This window comes from Parus major, chromosome 11, assembly GCF_001522545.3.
Source record: "Parus major isolate Abel chromosome 11, Parus_major1.1, whole genome shotgun sequence".
NCBI lineage: Eukaryota > Metazoa > Chordata > Aves > Passeriformes > Paridae > Parus > Parus major.
In genome coordinates, this window is record NC_031780.1 from 13,818,499 (window position 1) to 13,831,418 (window position 12,920).

Consider the following 12,920-nt stretch of genomic DNA (forward strand, 5'->3'; position numbering starts at 1 on the left):
GCTTTTGGCATAATTGAATTGATAGCATGGACTGGATTGCCCTATGAAATTAGAAAAACAGAACACGCCTTCCAGTAACATCCAGAGATGGAAAATACTGTTTTTCTTAGGAGTCCGACTGATGGTAAATATTCCCTTGGAGAGCTTCAGAAGTGCTGTATGGCACTTGGTAAATGTTTTGATCAATATTAAAATTCCAGGTGCAGCTTTCATGCATCTAGGGGAAGACTAATCCTTTTTTATTTAAACTGCCATAGCTATGTTAACTTTGCCTCCTTGCAGATCCCTCCTTGCAGCTCCCGTAAGATATGGAAGCAGCAGCTGCAATCTCTGTCGCTCAGGAAATGTATTACAAATGAGAGGAATTAATGTCTTGATCATTTTGTCCTTGTGCTATTTTGGTGCAGAACATCATACATTTAGTAAATATGTGAAGATACGAACACCACAAAAGTCACAGCTTGAGATCCCTGAATTTTTGTTTATCTGGGTTCAAAGTCAAGTATTGCCTGCGAGTATGTCTTTTTGAATAAAGCAGGGATTCTCATTTCCCAGCCCAGGAAGCATTAGCAGGGCTTGGCTCAGCATCAGGAATAAGGAACAAACAGACTCCTTGCCCCCAGCCTCTCCCAGTCCTAGGGAGGCAGGAGTGGCTTCTGATAAATGAGTTTAAATATGAATTGCATAATATTTCATAGCAATTCCAGATCCAAAAGTAGTCCAAGGAGAAAGTTCTTAGAGTAATTTAGTTTCTAGGAGAAATTTAATTTTAAACAGACTGTAATAAGAAATAAAATGACCATTAGATATGTATCATTTTATAATCAGTGTCAGCTTTGCTACTGCAGATTGAGTGCTATTACCTACCTGCTGAAATTCAAGGTTGAAAAGGCTTATTGTTGCACAGCTGACTTCCAGAAAGCAATGTTCTAGTAAGAATCTGCAGTGTATTTGTACTCTTTTCTGTTTTCAGGGCAGCTGTGTCTGTGTCTGAAGGCACTGTGCCCTCAATAAGAAGGTCTCACTTGGTCAGCCTTGAGCTGGTCAGGGAGCTGGACACGATGGTCACTGTAGGTCCCTCCCAGCTGATCCTGTTCATTCTCCTCTACTCTAAATGCCTGTCAGTGCCTCCATTTCTGAGCTGCTCCTTAGTTTGGGAACAGAGCTAATAAAAATGTGTCATATGAGCTTGCTAACTAGAAATTTAAGGTGGGCTTTTTGAGAAGGCTAATTTTGGGTTGTCCTCTATGAGTCACTTTAGGTATTGGGGAAATTTGATATTAGGCTGCAGCATTTCCATTCTGGAGCAGCATGTTGTAGTGCCCTGTGGGTATTCTCTCAGCCTGCTCAGGGACTTTCTTGCAAGGGGTTGTTTTGCAATGGCAAGAGGATGGTTTTTTTAGGATCATGTACTTTCCACCTTTCTGGACTATTCTGGTGACTCACTAGTGAGCAGAGTTGAGAGTCTACAAAGGGGCCTAAGTGAATTTCATTTCTCTTCAAATTATTCTGGCATGCAACTGTTGAAGACCCATAGCCAAGCAGTAATCAAAGACAGGTTTGAACCCAGTGGTTTTATATTTGATAGTGTTTCTTTTGAATAGTTTTCTGATGGATTTATAGTGTTTTGTCTACTTTTTAACATAGACTGTATAAATAATGGAAGACACACAAAAATGCTTTTTAAACTCTGAACAAGATAAGTTCACACACTGCATTCTGTTTTCCCTGATATCTATCAATATCTACATCTGAGGGATACCCTCCCCCTCCTTCTTAAAACTTTTGAATGATTCTGTCTTGTAAATTTTTTTCTCTAACACTGTTTCCAAAGGAGAAGTTTTGTTGAAATCAAGATATGGGTTATTTTGGGACTGAGACTTGGTCCCAAGAGAGGTTTTTTTTCAGAAAACAACACACAAAGGCAATGACTCAAGAAACCTTGAATATAATCCTGAAGTGGGCAGAGAAGTATATTTTTTCACTTGAGCTATTTTTATAAAAAATAGCTTTCTACCTTTGTACTTCAAAAGCATCAGCTGATGTGTGTTTCATTCTGTGTTGAAGGGGGTTTTATTGATTTTTGTGGACTTGTGGCATTGTAGATTTTGTATTCCACAATTTCTCTCACCTCACTTACTGATCATATGTACTTTGCTTCAGCAGAACTGAGGTTTTCTTTGTTATGATCCAGTGGCAGCAAAAATGTGAAAATTTGCTACCATCTGCCTGTATTTCTTATTCTGCTGTAAAATCCAATATATTTGGGAACTTGCAAAACTTTTCATCTTTAAACTAAGACATATTTTAGCTGTATGCAAGGTTGTTTGTCAGTGTATTTTATGGAAGGTAATGTGGCTGTTGGAGATTTCATGCTATGATCAGAACTCTGGAAAGGGCTGTTAAAGAATTATGGAATTGATGGCCAATACAGGGTTGATCTTTCGGATTTTTTTTTCTTTTTGTCATTGAAAATTGTCTTCACGGTTAGTTGCTACTTATTTTTTTAATTGAAAAAAATATTTTTTTCCAGGATTATGTTCATTAAGAGCATGATTGCTCACTTTATAGATTCTAAATACTATAAGGAAAAGAGGAGTAGCCTAGGAAATACTGCAGGGAAGAGAGCTTTTTGCTTCTTTAGCGGACTGCATTTACATCTGTGTAACATTGTCTGTTGTAAACAAAAGGCATCAGAAATTCTGCAAACCAAGCCACAGCCAACAGCATGAAAAATGATGCAGAATAACCCAACCTGAATATTTGTCCAGCATTTTCCACTCCAGTGTCACAACACAGGATTGTAAATTCAGTGCGATGATCAGTCCATATCTGGACAGTATTTTGAAGGAATTTGGGACCAATAGTTGTTTCTTTAGTAACTTTAGAAACGAGGAACTCTTTCAGAGTAAACAATATGTCACACTGCCCTGAGGCTTGTGGAGCTGCAGTTCCAGAAGTCCTGGGTAAATGTAGAAAATCTTCCCTTTCCCCAGACACTTACCTACTGAGAAATTGAGATAGGGTCACGGGGGCCACTGGAATTGGTGCTGGAAAGGTCTGAACTGGACACACTCCTTGGCCAAAGAGCTCATGCTCTGTGCCTTATCAACTGCTTTGAAAATTTCAGCCTTTGGCCTCCTTATAGCAAACAGCATATAGAATTTCCTTTAAGAAATAAGCTTAAAAAATATATTTGATTTATTTTAAGTTGGACTGAAGTCAAATTTCAGGCAGAGTTTTGCTATGAATGAAGAATTCTGTCCAGTTTCATCTCCAGAAAAACTCCTTCACAGAAGATTGCGCTCCTCTGCCATCTTTCCATTACTGTCTGGAGTGATTAACATACGTAGATGCTTCAGCTAAAGAATAAAAAGCTCAGACCTTTTAATTTTGTAAGAACAAGATTACATTCAATAGAGAAACATTCATCAGTATTGTATGGTGTGCTGCTTTTGTCTGGGATAAAGCCAGTTTTCTTTGTTGGGGCTGGTATGGGGCTGTTCTTTGGCTTTGGGCTGAAAAGAGGGTTGATAATTCAGGCTGGGGGTGCACAGCACCTTGGGAGGGGACACAGGCAGGACAGGTGACCCCAGCTGACCAGAGGAATACTCCAGACCATCTGGCATCATGCTCAGCATGTAAAGCTGGGGAAGAGGAGGAAGGGCAGATGTCTGGAGTGATGGCATTGGTCTCCCCAAGTAAGCACCAAGCACCATGGAGCCCTGCTTTCCTGGGAATGGCTGAACACCTGCCTTGCTCATAGCAAGCAGTGAAAGAATTCCTCAGCTCGCTTTGCCTGTGTTTTGCTTCCTCTGTTAAACTTCATCTCCATCCATGAGATTCCTCACTTTCACTCTCCTGATTTTTTCCCATCCCAAAGGCAGTGAGAGCTCCTGCACTGGTGCCACATCACCAGTGGGGTTACACCACAGCAAAGGAGTGCAAGCACTTGTGAGCAGTGTGGAAAATGACTTTCTTCATGAGCAGTTGAATTTGTGGTGAAGAGAAGACTAAAGCTCTGCAAGTGACTGACTTAATGAGGAAAGCACAGTTGATTCATCTCTGGGAGCAGATAACTCACATAGATGAGACCATCACTCAGCTTAGACAACTGCTAAACCAAATACAGCTTTCAGATCTTTGGGAAAACTGTCAGTTTCCAGGGATAAGATCATAACTGTCTGAAAAATGACATTAGTCCCAAATACTGAAAGTGAGTACAGAGGGAAGCAAGATATAGCCAAGTTATAGCTATTCACTTTAATGGCAAACACTGGCATTTCATCAACAGATGTAGATTGTAGCCAATGTTTTTTTTAAGAATCTTGGTTTTCCAGGACTAGATTTTGTTGTTGTTCATTTGAATGAAGTAATAAGTGTCTGGATAGGTGTATCAACCAGTACCTGCTGTTCTGCAGAGATTCCCACTGCAGGTGTGGGCAGCAGCTATCCAGGGAACTGTTTCCAGTCAGGAAGGGCTGGATCCAGGAGTCGGTGAACTGGTGAAAATTGTGTTTGATAGTCCCAGGGAAAGGTGTTTGTGTAACTGATAATGATCTGGACAGCCTCTGAAGCACTTTAAATTTTCAGTAATAAGAAGTGAGGTGGGGAATAGCTTTTAAAGATGATCAGGCATATATTTCTAGTCTTGGAAGTGACATTTTCAAACTTGACATGCTGCCTGGGTGGGTGGGTGGCAGTGGGGAGGGGAGAGAGTCACTTGGGCTCTCTCCTTCTGCCCTGGAAATCGCTCTGGTATTCTGTCAGGGCAGAAGAGAAGCTCTGAAGATGGCAGGGGGTAACCTGTACCTCTCCCTACTGCAGGAGGACTTACCAAGGAAGAAAACAGAATTCCCAAATTAAATGTTTTAATTAAAATAACACAGTCTTGCAAAGAATTTAGCGACTTCTCTGATCTCTTCAGGCTTCTGTTTGTGAATAAAATGTTTTTTAAAAGCCAACAAAAAGCCTCAAACACCTGGATCTGAGGCATTATCTCCCCTAGGCAGAGACTGGCAATGGCTTTTTCTAATTTCTTAACTCTTGTGAGATAGTGAACGAAAGTGCATCAGCATAAATAAATGTTAAAGAATCTGAGCCAGGAAGACTTGTGAATGCATAACACCATATTGGGCTATAAATTAATTTGGGGTGCTATTTCAAGAGGAATATTCAGATAGAGGAATTTATTATAGTTCAATAATTTCTGAATTTTTACTAATTAATATATGACAACCAAATTACTTCGGTGACGTTTTGGGGACCGAATTAAATAAAATGTCTATGGTATGTTAATTTGAGCTCATAAAAGTCTAATTTGAATATGTAATTTGGATCAATTAGAAGTCTCTTCTGAACTTTAGTGATAATAGAAATGTAAAAAAGACTGGGAAGCTGTTAGGATTAAGAGTGATACATCCGGGAAAAGCAAATCACAGTCATTTTTAAAATGCAAATGAGGTTTAAAATTTGAAGATAATATGCATATATATATAAACATGTGCAATATCTGAAATAACTCACAGTTCTTTTAAAAAAATATCTCTATAGATAGTGATTTTTTTTTTTCATCATTAATCCTCAGTTTTCCCCACAAAATATCTAGACTATAGTTACATTTTTACTTCCAAAGAAAAATATAAGTTTGGGAACTCTCCCAGAAACTCAAGTAGCATTAATTTTCTTCAAAAAAACTTGAGAATAAAAACTGCAGTCTAATTTTGGTCCTTTTGAATTGCCACAGTGGATTGAAACCGAGTTTAAATCAGGGTAAATGAGATTAAAATCTGCTCTTGAAGTTTCAAGAACATACACAAGAAATATAACAGAGTCCCTTAGCAAGGCACTTGAGCAAGAAGTGTGGGTGAGGCCGGGTTTGTGGGTCTTTGCTCCCTGCACAGCGGGAGGACCCAAGGGACAGGCAGGGTTTGGGCTGTGGCTGTCCCTCCCGTGTCCTCTGGCTGTCCGTGTGTCCTGCTGACCTTCCCAGCCCTGCTCTGGGGAGCTGATTTTATTGATCCAGTCAGGAGCAAACAGCAGGAGTGACCAAAGCACTTAAAATCTTTAATTCCATTTATTGTGAGCTGAGACATCTCTTGGCCTGCAGCAGAGCCCAGCCCAGCCCTGCACACACCTGCCCTGGCTGGGCAGTGGCTCCAGCTGCCTGGGCATGTTTTGGTGTGCATCAGTGCCCTGCTGAGAGGCTTTTCTGTAAATGATGTACCCAAACACAGTCAGTCTGGCCAAGGTGCTTGTTGCCTGACCCTCTCTTTGGAGAAATAACTGAATTTGCCTGGCAGTCCAGAATACTGAGGTCAAGGACTGGTTACTGCTACTTAGATGGTGAAGTCAGTGTTGGAATGTGTCTTTACAAGGTGAAATAAAAAAAAGGCCAGGGAATAGGTTTCCATCAAAATGTAAAATCTCAAACTGTAAATGCCATTAATGAAAATCCAAAGGTGTATTTGGAACTACAGTGTTTTGCATGGCAGCCTTATGCATTGCTGCTGTACCACTAGGCTTGTGAAATTAGAATTATCATTTGAAAGAAAAAAAATATGGCAAAAAACCTTATTACATTCATTTGAAAAGAGACAAGAGTAATTAAACCCACAGATATCATCAATGGAATTGCTCTCTGCTTAATTTAAATCCACACTGGGTCATTCTTACATTTTGCTTTCCAGAAGTTACATAGAAAAGCTGATCTTTTTGCTGCAGGAGAACACCATTAAGATCTCAGTACCCAAGAAGTTTGTTTTAAACTAAATTGCTATATGTTTACAGGAACAAATGTGTTTGCAGTCTACAGCATTGCATTAAGTGTAGCTATGATTTCAGTTGGCTTCTTGCCCCTGAATTCAAAATAATTTCCTTCTAAACTACACATTACATCAATTCAATTGTATATTAAGACAACCCCTACAATATTGAAATTACTTTTACCTGAGCAGATCCACAGTGAGTTTGTGTACCTGGATATTTGACTGCCTGAGCCACATGCTTTAGAAAAGAGGACACTGAAAATAAAAAATGACTTTTTTCTTTCTCATAGAGTGGATTTGGGGCAAGAAACAATGTTTTAATAAGCTGCAAATTACAGAACTTGTTTTTTGCTGGTATCCAAATGATGAATTTTTACCATGCACTTCCTCCATTGCATTGTGTCCATTGGGATGGGTTGAGCTGCAGCATTCCCAGTCAGGAATGTTCCTGCTGCACCACTTTAATGTCAGTGTTTTGTAAAAATTCATTTAACTATCGAGAAGCAGAATTGTAGCTGAAGCTTGGGATAAGAAATGGATATCTTTTAAACAAAAGTAATTTGTCTTCCAGAGGGGAAGCAGTCCTCAGCACTATTTTATAAGCTTTTTTTTATGGAGAACTTAGTTTCAAATATTAGTCTTTCTTATCAACTTGTAGCACACTTAGCTGTGTGTACAGCGGTTTAACATAGTTTTTCCTTTTTCTTGACACTTTAGTAAGTGAAATTTTATATTACTTCAAATATTGTTTGCCAACATCCCTCAGATTTTAGGAATTGTAGTGGTTTCACCATCTACTGATTTGTGGGATCTGACATTCTGAGGCAATGACCGGCAAATTTTTTGGTGGGTTATTTTGTAGTTTGTAGGGTTTGAAGAAAATGTGAACAGAACCCAAACAAATCCTTCCTGGTCCTGTCCCATCAGTATGTGGCATGGTCTGAAGGGTCACTTTTCCCATAGATTAAGCAAACATGGAGAGATGTTGGGATATTTGTGGGAAAGGAAGGCTGTAATCTGCAAATTCACACCTCTGAGCCTCACAGCTATCCAGTGCGGGCACCAGGCAACAATGTCCAAACTGCTCAGCAGAGATGAGGAAGAGCTTAACAAGCAGCAGACATCTGGCCAGAAAGTCATGCTATTATAAAAAAATATCCAGAGGTTAATACTTGGTGGTGAGTTTGGGTCAGAAGGCAGTGAAACAAGATTTTTAAGCTGTTCACTAAGTTAGGAACACCCTTCAATGCTGAGCTACTGGATGAACTCTATCTTAAATTACTTATCTTTACAGGATCTTTTCATTCTACCTCTGCTGCCCCAGAAACCTGTCACACTGAGCACACCTCTATCTTTAGATAAAAAGGCTTTTTCAACTCAGCGAGTTGTGGTTGGTTGAGATAATGCAAAGTTTTGATAGCCATAAAATAGCCTTAGCAGGAATGAAAGAGACTTGAGCCAAGAATCTTTGTCAAAAGTTAGTACCTGTCACAGGTTCTTCACCAAGTTCACTACTTTCAAGAAGACCACTTTAGAATTAAGAGGAGTCGGATGTAGGTTGAAACAGAATTATCAGTTCTCAGTGGGGGTCTGCCTAGAGATCAAGCTTGGAACCAGAAATCCATACTCTATGAAAAGCTGTCTTAAAGCAGCTTCTCTTTGAGATGGTGGTAAAATGTTGCCAAGAGCTGCTAATCCTGGTGATCTGAGTGTCCTTAAATTAATAGCAGGAGCTTTAAGGGTCTGCAGCACAGGGATGGCTTGTTATAGGTTTGAGGGTCAGATGAAACTCCTGTGATGAAGTGTGGCTTTTCTTTTTCTCTTTGTCTGCCTGTGGGCCCATGACAGTTTCCTAAAAGTCTTTGACATCTCCAGAAGCTAACTCAAGATTTGGAAAATGCTGGCTCAGTTATTGCTTTCTGAAGTATTTAGTGCTTGAAAAGGGCAAAGGTTTGACAGAGAGGTGAGTGTCCTCACCTGGGGGAGCCAGTTCCTCTGCCAGGGTCACATTCAGTATCTACTGCTGACATTCTGAGACTTCAATAAAAGTGCTACACATTTTGATCAATATTTTCAATCAATTTTAATTGCTGAAGAAGGCAGTTTGTGAGCCCAACTAGGAACCATATCTCAAGTCAATTTTAGAACTTTGGCATGAAAAGAGGAATTTTAACCTGGCCTTCTAAAATGATAAAGGTAGATTTAATCGTTGCACAAATGTATTTGAGCATCAAATTACTATCAATCATTTGTGGATTTTTGTACTTCAGCACACTTCCATGGGTACTTGGAAGCATACTGAAGATGAGTGCCCTTTAGTGGGAAGTGCTTAGATCCATGACTGTAGGAAAATATCTTTCAGAAGAGTAAATTATATATTTTATTAATTTTTTCCCCCCTCTACGCCAAATAATAAATTGCCTTTTATGATTTAACCTTGGATGCATCGGAATCCCCTGTCAGAATGTGTGCACAAGGGGGAAAACCCAGCAGCACCCCAGCCAGGTTGGTGCTCTGGTGGTTCCTATGCAATACACCACCAAAGCCTAGCAGTGCACAGAAGCGCTACAGGTAGAATTGTATCAAGTCAGGTGAATCAAAAGGCAAACCTCTTTTTTTTTTTTTAATTTTTCTTTTAATGTATAAATATATGCTAATATATATTTAATACCTTTGTGGTGATGGAAATGTTTTCAGAATATGTAGTTCCCATGTTTTCTCATTGGCCTATGGACTTTCAGAAGACTTAGAGTCCTGAAAGTTTATGGCACATATGGGATGACAAGATTCTGAGCCAACTTATCTCTAAGAGCAGTTTTCTGCAATTTGTTCACCTTCATTTTCTGAAGCTGAAGCCTAAACCGCCTGGGCATACATGTCCTGAGGAAGCAGAATCACATCTTGCATCTCCCTGGGTTTATAGAGTTCGAAAGGTTGATTATGTGTTTTCAATAGCAATTTTCCAGGCCAGCAGTTTACTGTATCAATTACTGTTTGCTGGGAGATGTGTAACAGTTCCTGCTGCACAAATGCACAGCAGATATGGTATCACAGAATGGCAGTTGCAGAACTACCTTGGTTTTTTCTTCCTTCAGTTCCTATTTTTCAGGTTTCTATACCAAGCATCTGGACTGTTGCATCAGATCTGCTGATCATTAATTTTATTTTTCCCATGAAAACAATAAAGCAATGAGCAAACACAGTGTTAAGGTACTTAAGAGTGTCAGTGAAAGTGAAATGATATTCAGTGGCAACAAATGCTAAATTATTTAAAACAGAGAAGATAATCTAGAATTTTTGGAAAAAAGTTTTCTCTGAGGCAAATCTATCAGGCTGTAGGGAAAGGAGCAAGTCAAGATGCTTCTATCTAGAATGGAAGAAATGCAGAATATAGGAGCATGGGGTTTAAACCCTCTGATCTAAATCTCCACAGGAACTGTGCAAAAGGGCCTCTAAAGAGCACATAATACCTGCTCCAGCTCTTGCCATCCACTGCAGCCCACAAAGCAATCTCCCAAAACTACATCAAACCTGTATTTTTTGGGAAAAGACCAAAAGCCAAACCATGTCCATATAGGACAAGAACAGCCTAAAAGCTTGTGTTCTACTTAATTGTTTGGGGGAAATGCTAAGAAACCCCACAGGTGATCCTAAGATTATGACTGTTCACCAAAGCAAAAGCCCCTTTTCTCGGGACCCAGATGACTAAATGGATATGTAAATAAAGTGCAGATGTGAAATAATGAAGGAGAATATTTTTTGTTTTTTTTACAGAGGACATTCTGTACCCTGCTATTCATCAATCTGGACAGACAGGAAGCCTTAATTCTAAAGCAAACAGAGAAAGAACTTGCAGAACAATTTGATGTATTTGTGTCACCCTCAAGTCCTTTCTCCATCAATTATATACAAATAGATTGAATCTAAATCTTGCTGCTTGTTCTGCATAACTACTGTAAGATGATAAAGAGAGGTCTGGGGACTGAACTTTTCTTGTCTCAGGTCCTGCAGTTTACTCTTTAACTTGATGAATCTTGTTTAACAACCCTCTCCCTTCAGCTCTTCAGGATGCTACATGTGTGTAGTGAGTGATAATGAAAAGGAGCAGCGTTTGCTTTTGTAATATATGCCATAATTTATATGAGCTTGTCATTATCTGAGCATAAAGGATGTGTAGAAAAGTTTTGTGCTGTTCTATCTGTCCTTTACTCGGTAATTAAGAGTGCACTGATACAGATGTATTGTAGGCAGATATTATCCAAGTCCTGACAAAGAAGGAAAATTATTCATCTAATCTATCATGATGGCCATCTTGAATACTAACTAGGGCACTTCTTGATCAGAATTGTCAAAAGACACTTCCACTGTGCTCCTGCCAGGGAACATCTTTGCTGGCAGATACTGTCTTTCATATGAACTACAAATCTCTCTTGCTTCAGTTTGCATTTCTCTGGCCGAGAAAAATCATAGCAGCATAAATGTGTCTGTCTTTTCTTCTTTCCAGTCTCTGTTGAATTTATTTTTATAGAGAAGTCTTTCATGACTTTGTTAACATGCTTTTCATGGCAGGGTAATTCTTAAAGCTGCCTGCATATTTTTATTTTTTTTTTTAATACATACAATTCTATCAATCCTTTACTTCTTCCTGTGGGGTAGAGACCCCAGAGTGGAAGATCTAATTCTGTTCTTGCCATTTAGAGTTTTGATTCTACAGACTTGAAAGGAGTTTATTCTTATTTATCCTGTGGATATAATAGCAGACTCAGGCTTTATAATAGAGAGTAATGTGGTGTTTTTACATAGCTAGAATTTAGTTCCACTCTAGGATGAGTGTGTAAGTTCTCTCTGACATTGCACACACCATGAACGTCTTGGGGAGAGAGAGTTTGACCCTGAACAGGAGAGAAAATTCAAACTACCACAGCTACTTTATGGGAAATTTTATCACACCCAAGGGGATGGAGCCTGTCACTTGGGAGCTATGTGCTTTGTAACCTCAGTGAGACACAAAAATTTATTAACTTGGCAGGCATTTCCAGTATTTTATTATTCAAGGGGCAGGATCTGTTGCATATTTCAGGAGTACCGGCCAAGTGATCTACTTGGGGTTCAATTAGTTGGTCTTAAATTCCTGCAGTCCTTCTCTAGTCCCTGGTGATAACTCAATTTTTAATATAGTGTTTTCTTTCTATATTAAATTTTAATAAATTAGTGCTGAAGTTGTGGTATTGATTTTGAAAATGCTTAAAGAGTGAATCTTTCTGATTCCTGTGTATTTTGAAAGCCATGAAAGTAATAGCTGAAGAATCGTAGAGGCTCATAGTATTGTCACATTTCGGACAATTTCTGAGCAACAATGCAACTGCTGAGAAATCTGGAATATTAAACATAGCCAAAATTGAAGACCCTGGTAAAGGTCACAGGTATACTGGGCTAGATCACCTCAACAGAAAGGCTGTGAGTATTTTAGCATAGATAAAGAATGTATTTCTTACTTTAATTCACCTCAGAAGTTTTCTAAAACTCACTACTGAATTTTTTTAGAAAGCAGGGTCTGCTGTGGATACCCAGGATGGAAAACTTCAGCCCACCAAAGTTACAAACTGCATAATGTTGGGTGACATGCTGGGATGGCTCAGGCTTCTGGAAGTCTAAGTGCCACTGCCACCTCTATCTGGACTTCATAAAAACAGTATCCCCCTTCTAGAAATGAAAACTGGCACGCTTCTACTAACACAGCTAAAGGTTTGAATGCCTTCTGCTTTATCAAACATCTTTGTGGGATGATGGTCAGAGATGTCAGATGGCAAACTTTGGAAGATGCCTTCCCATCAAAGGCATCTGGGTTCATTTGCTAACAGTTTGGGCAATTCCACTGGCAGCTTGAGTTTTCCTCTACGTTATTAGTGTGGATAGGTTGCTATCAGCTTTCTGGGCTGCTTTATTCTCCTGACACCATTTTTAACTTAGTTTGAACTCTGAAGAACAAATGAATTTTAGTTCTGGTTGTGTATAAGCCCTTGCATAAATTCATTCCTTTGCAGCTTTTCTCCTTGTTCCCAAAACTGTGATTGCTCCTGTTGTGGGTTATGTTTTCAGAATACTAAGTATGTTTGGGGTAACACATACTTTTTAAAGTATCCCAAGATCTAT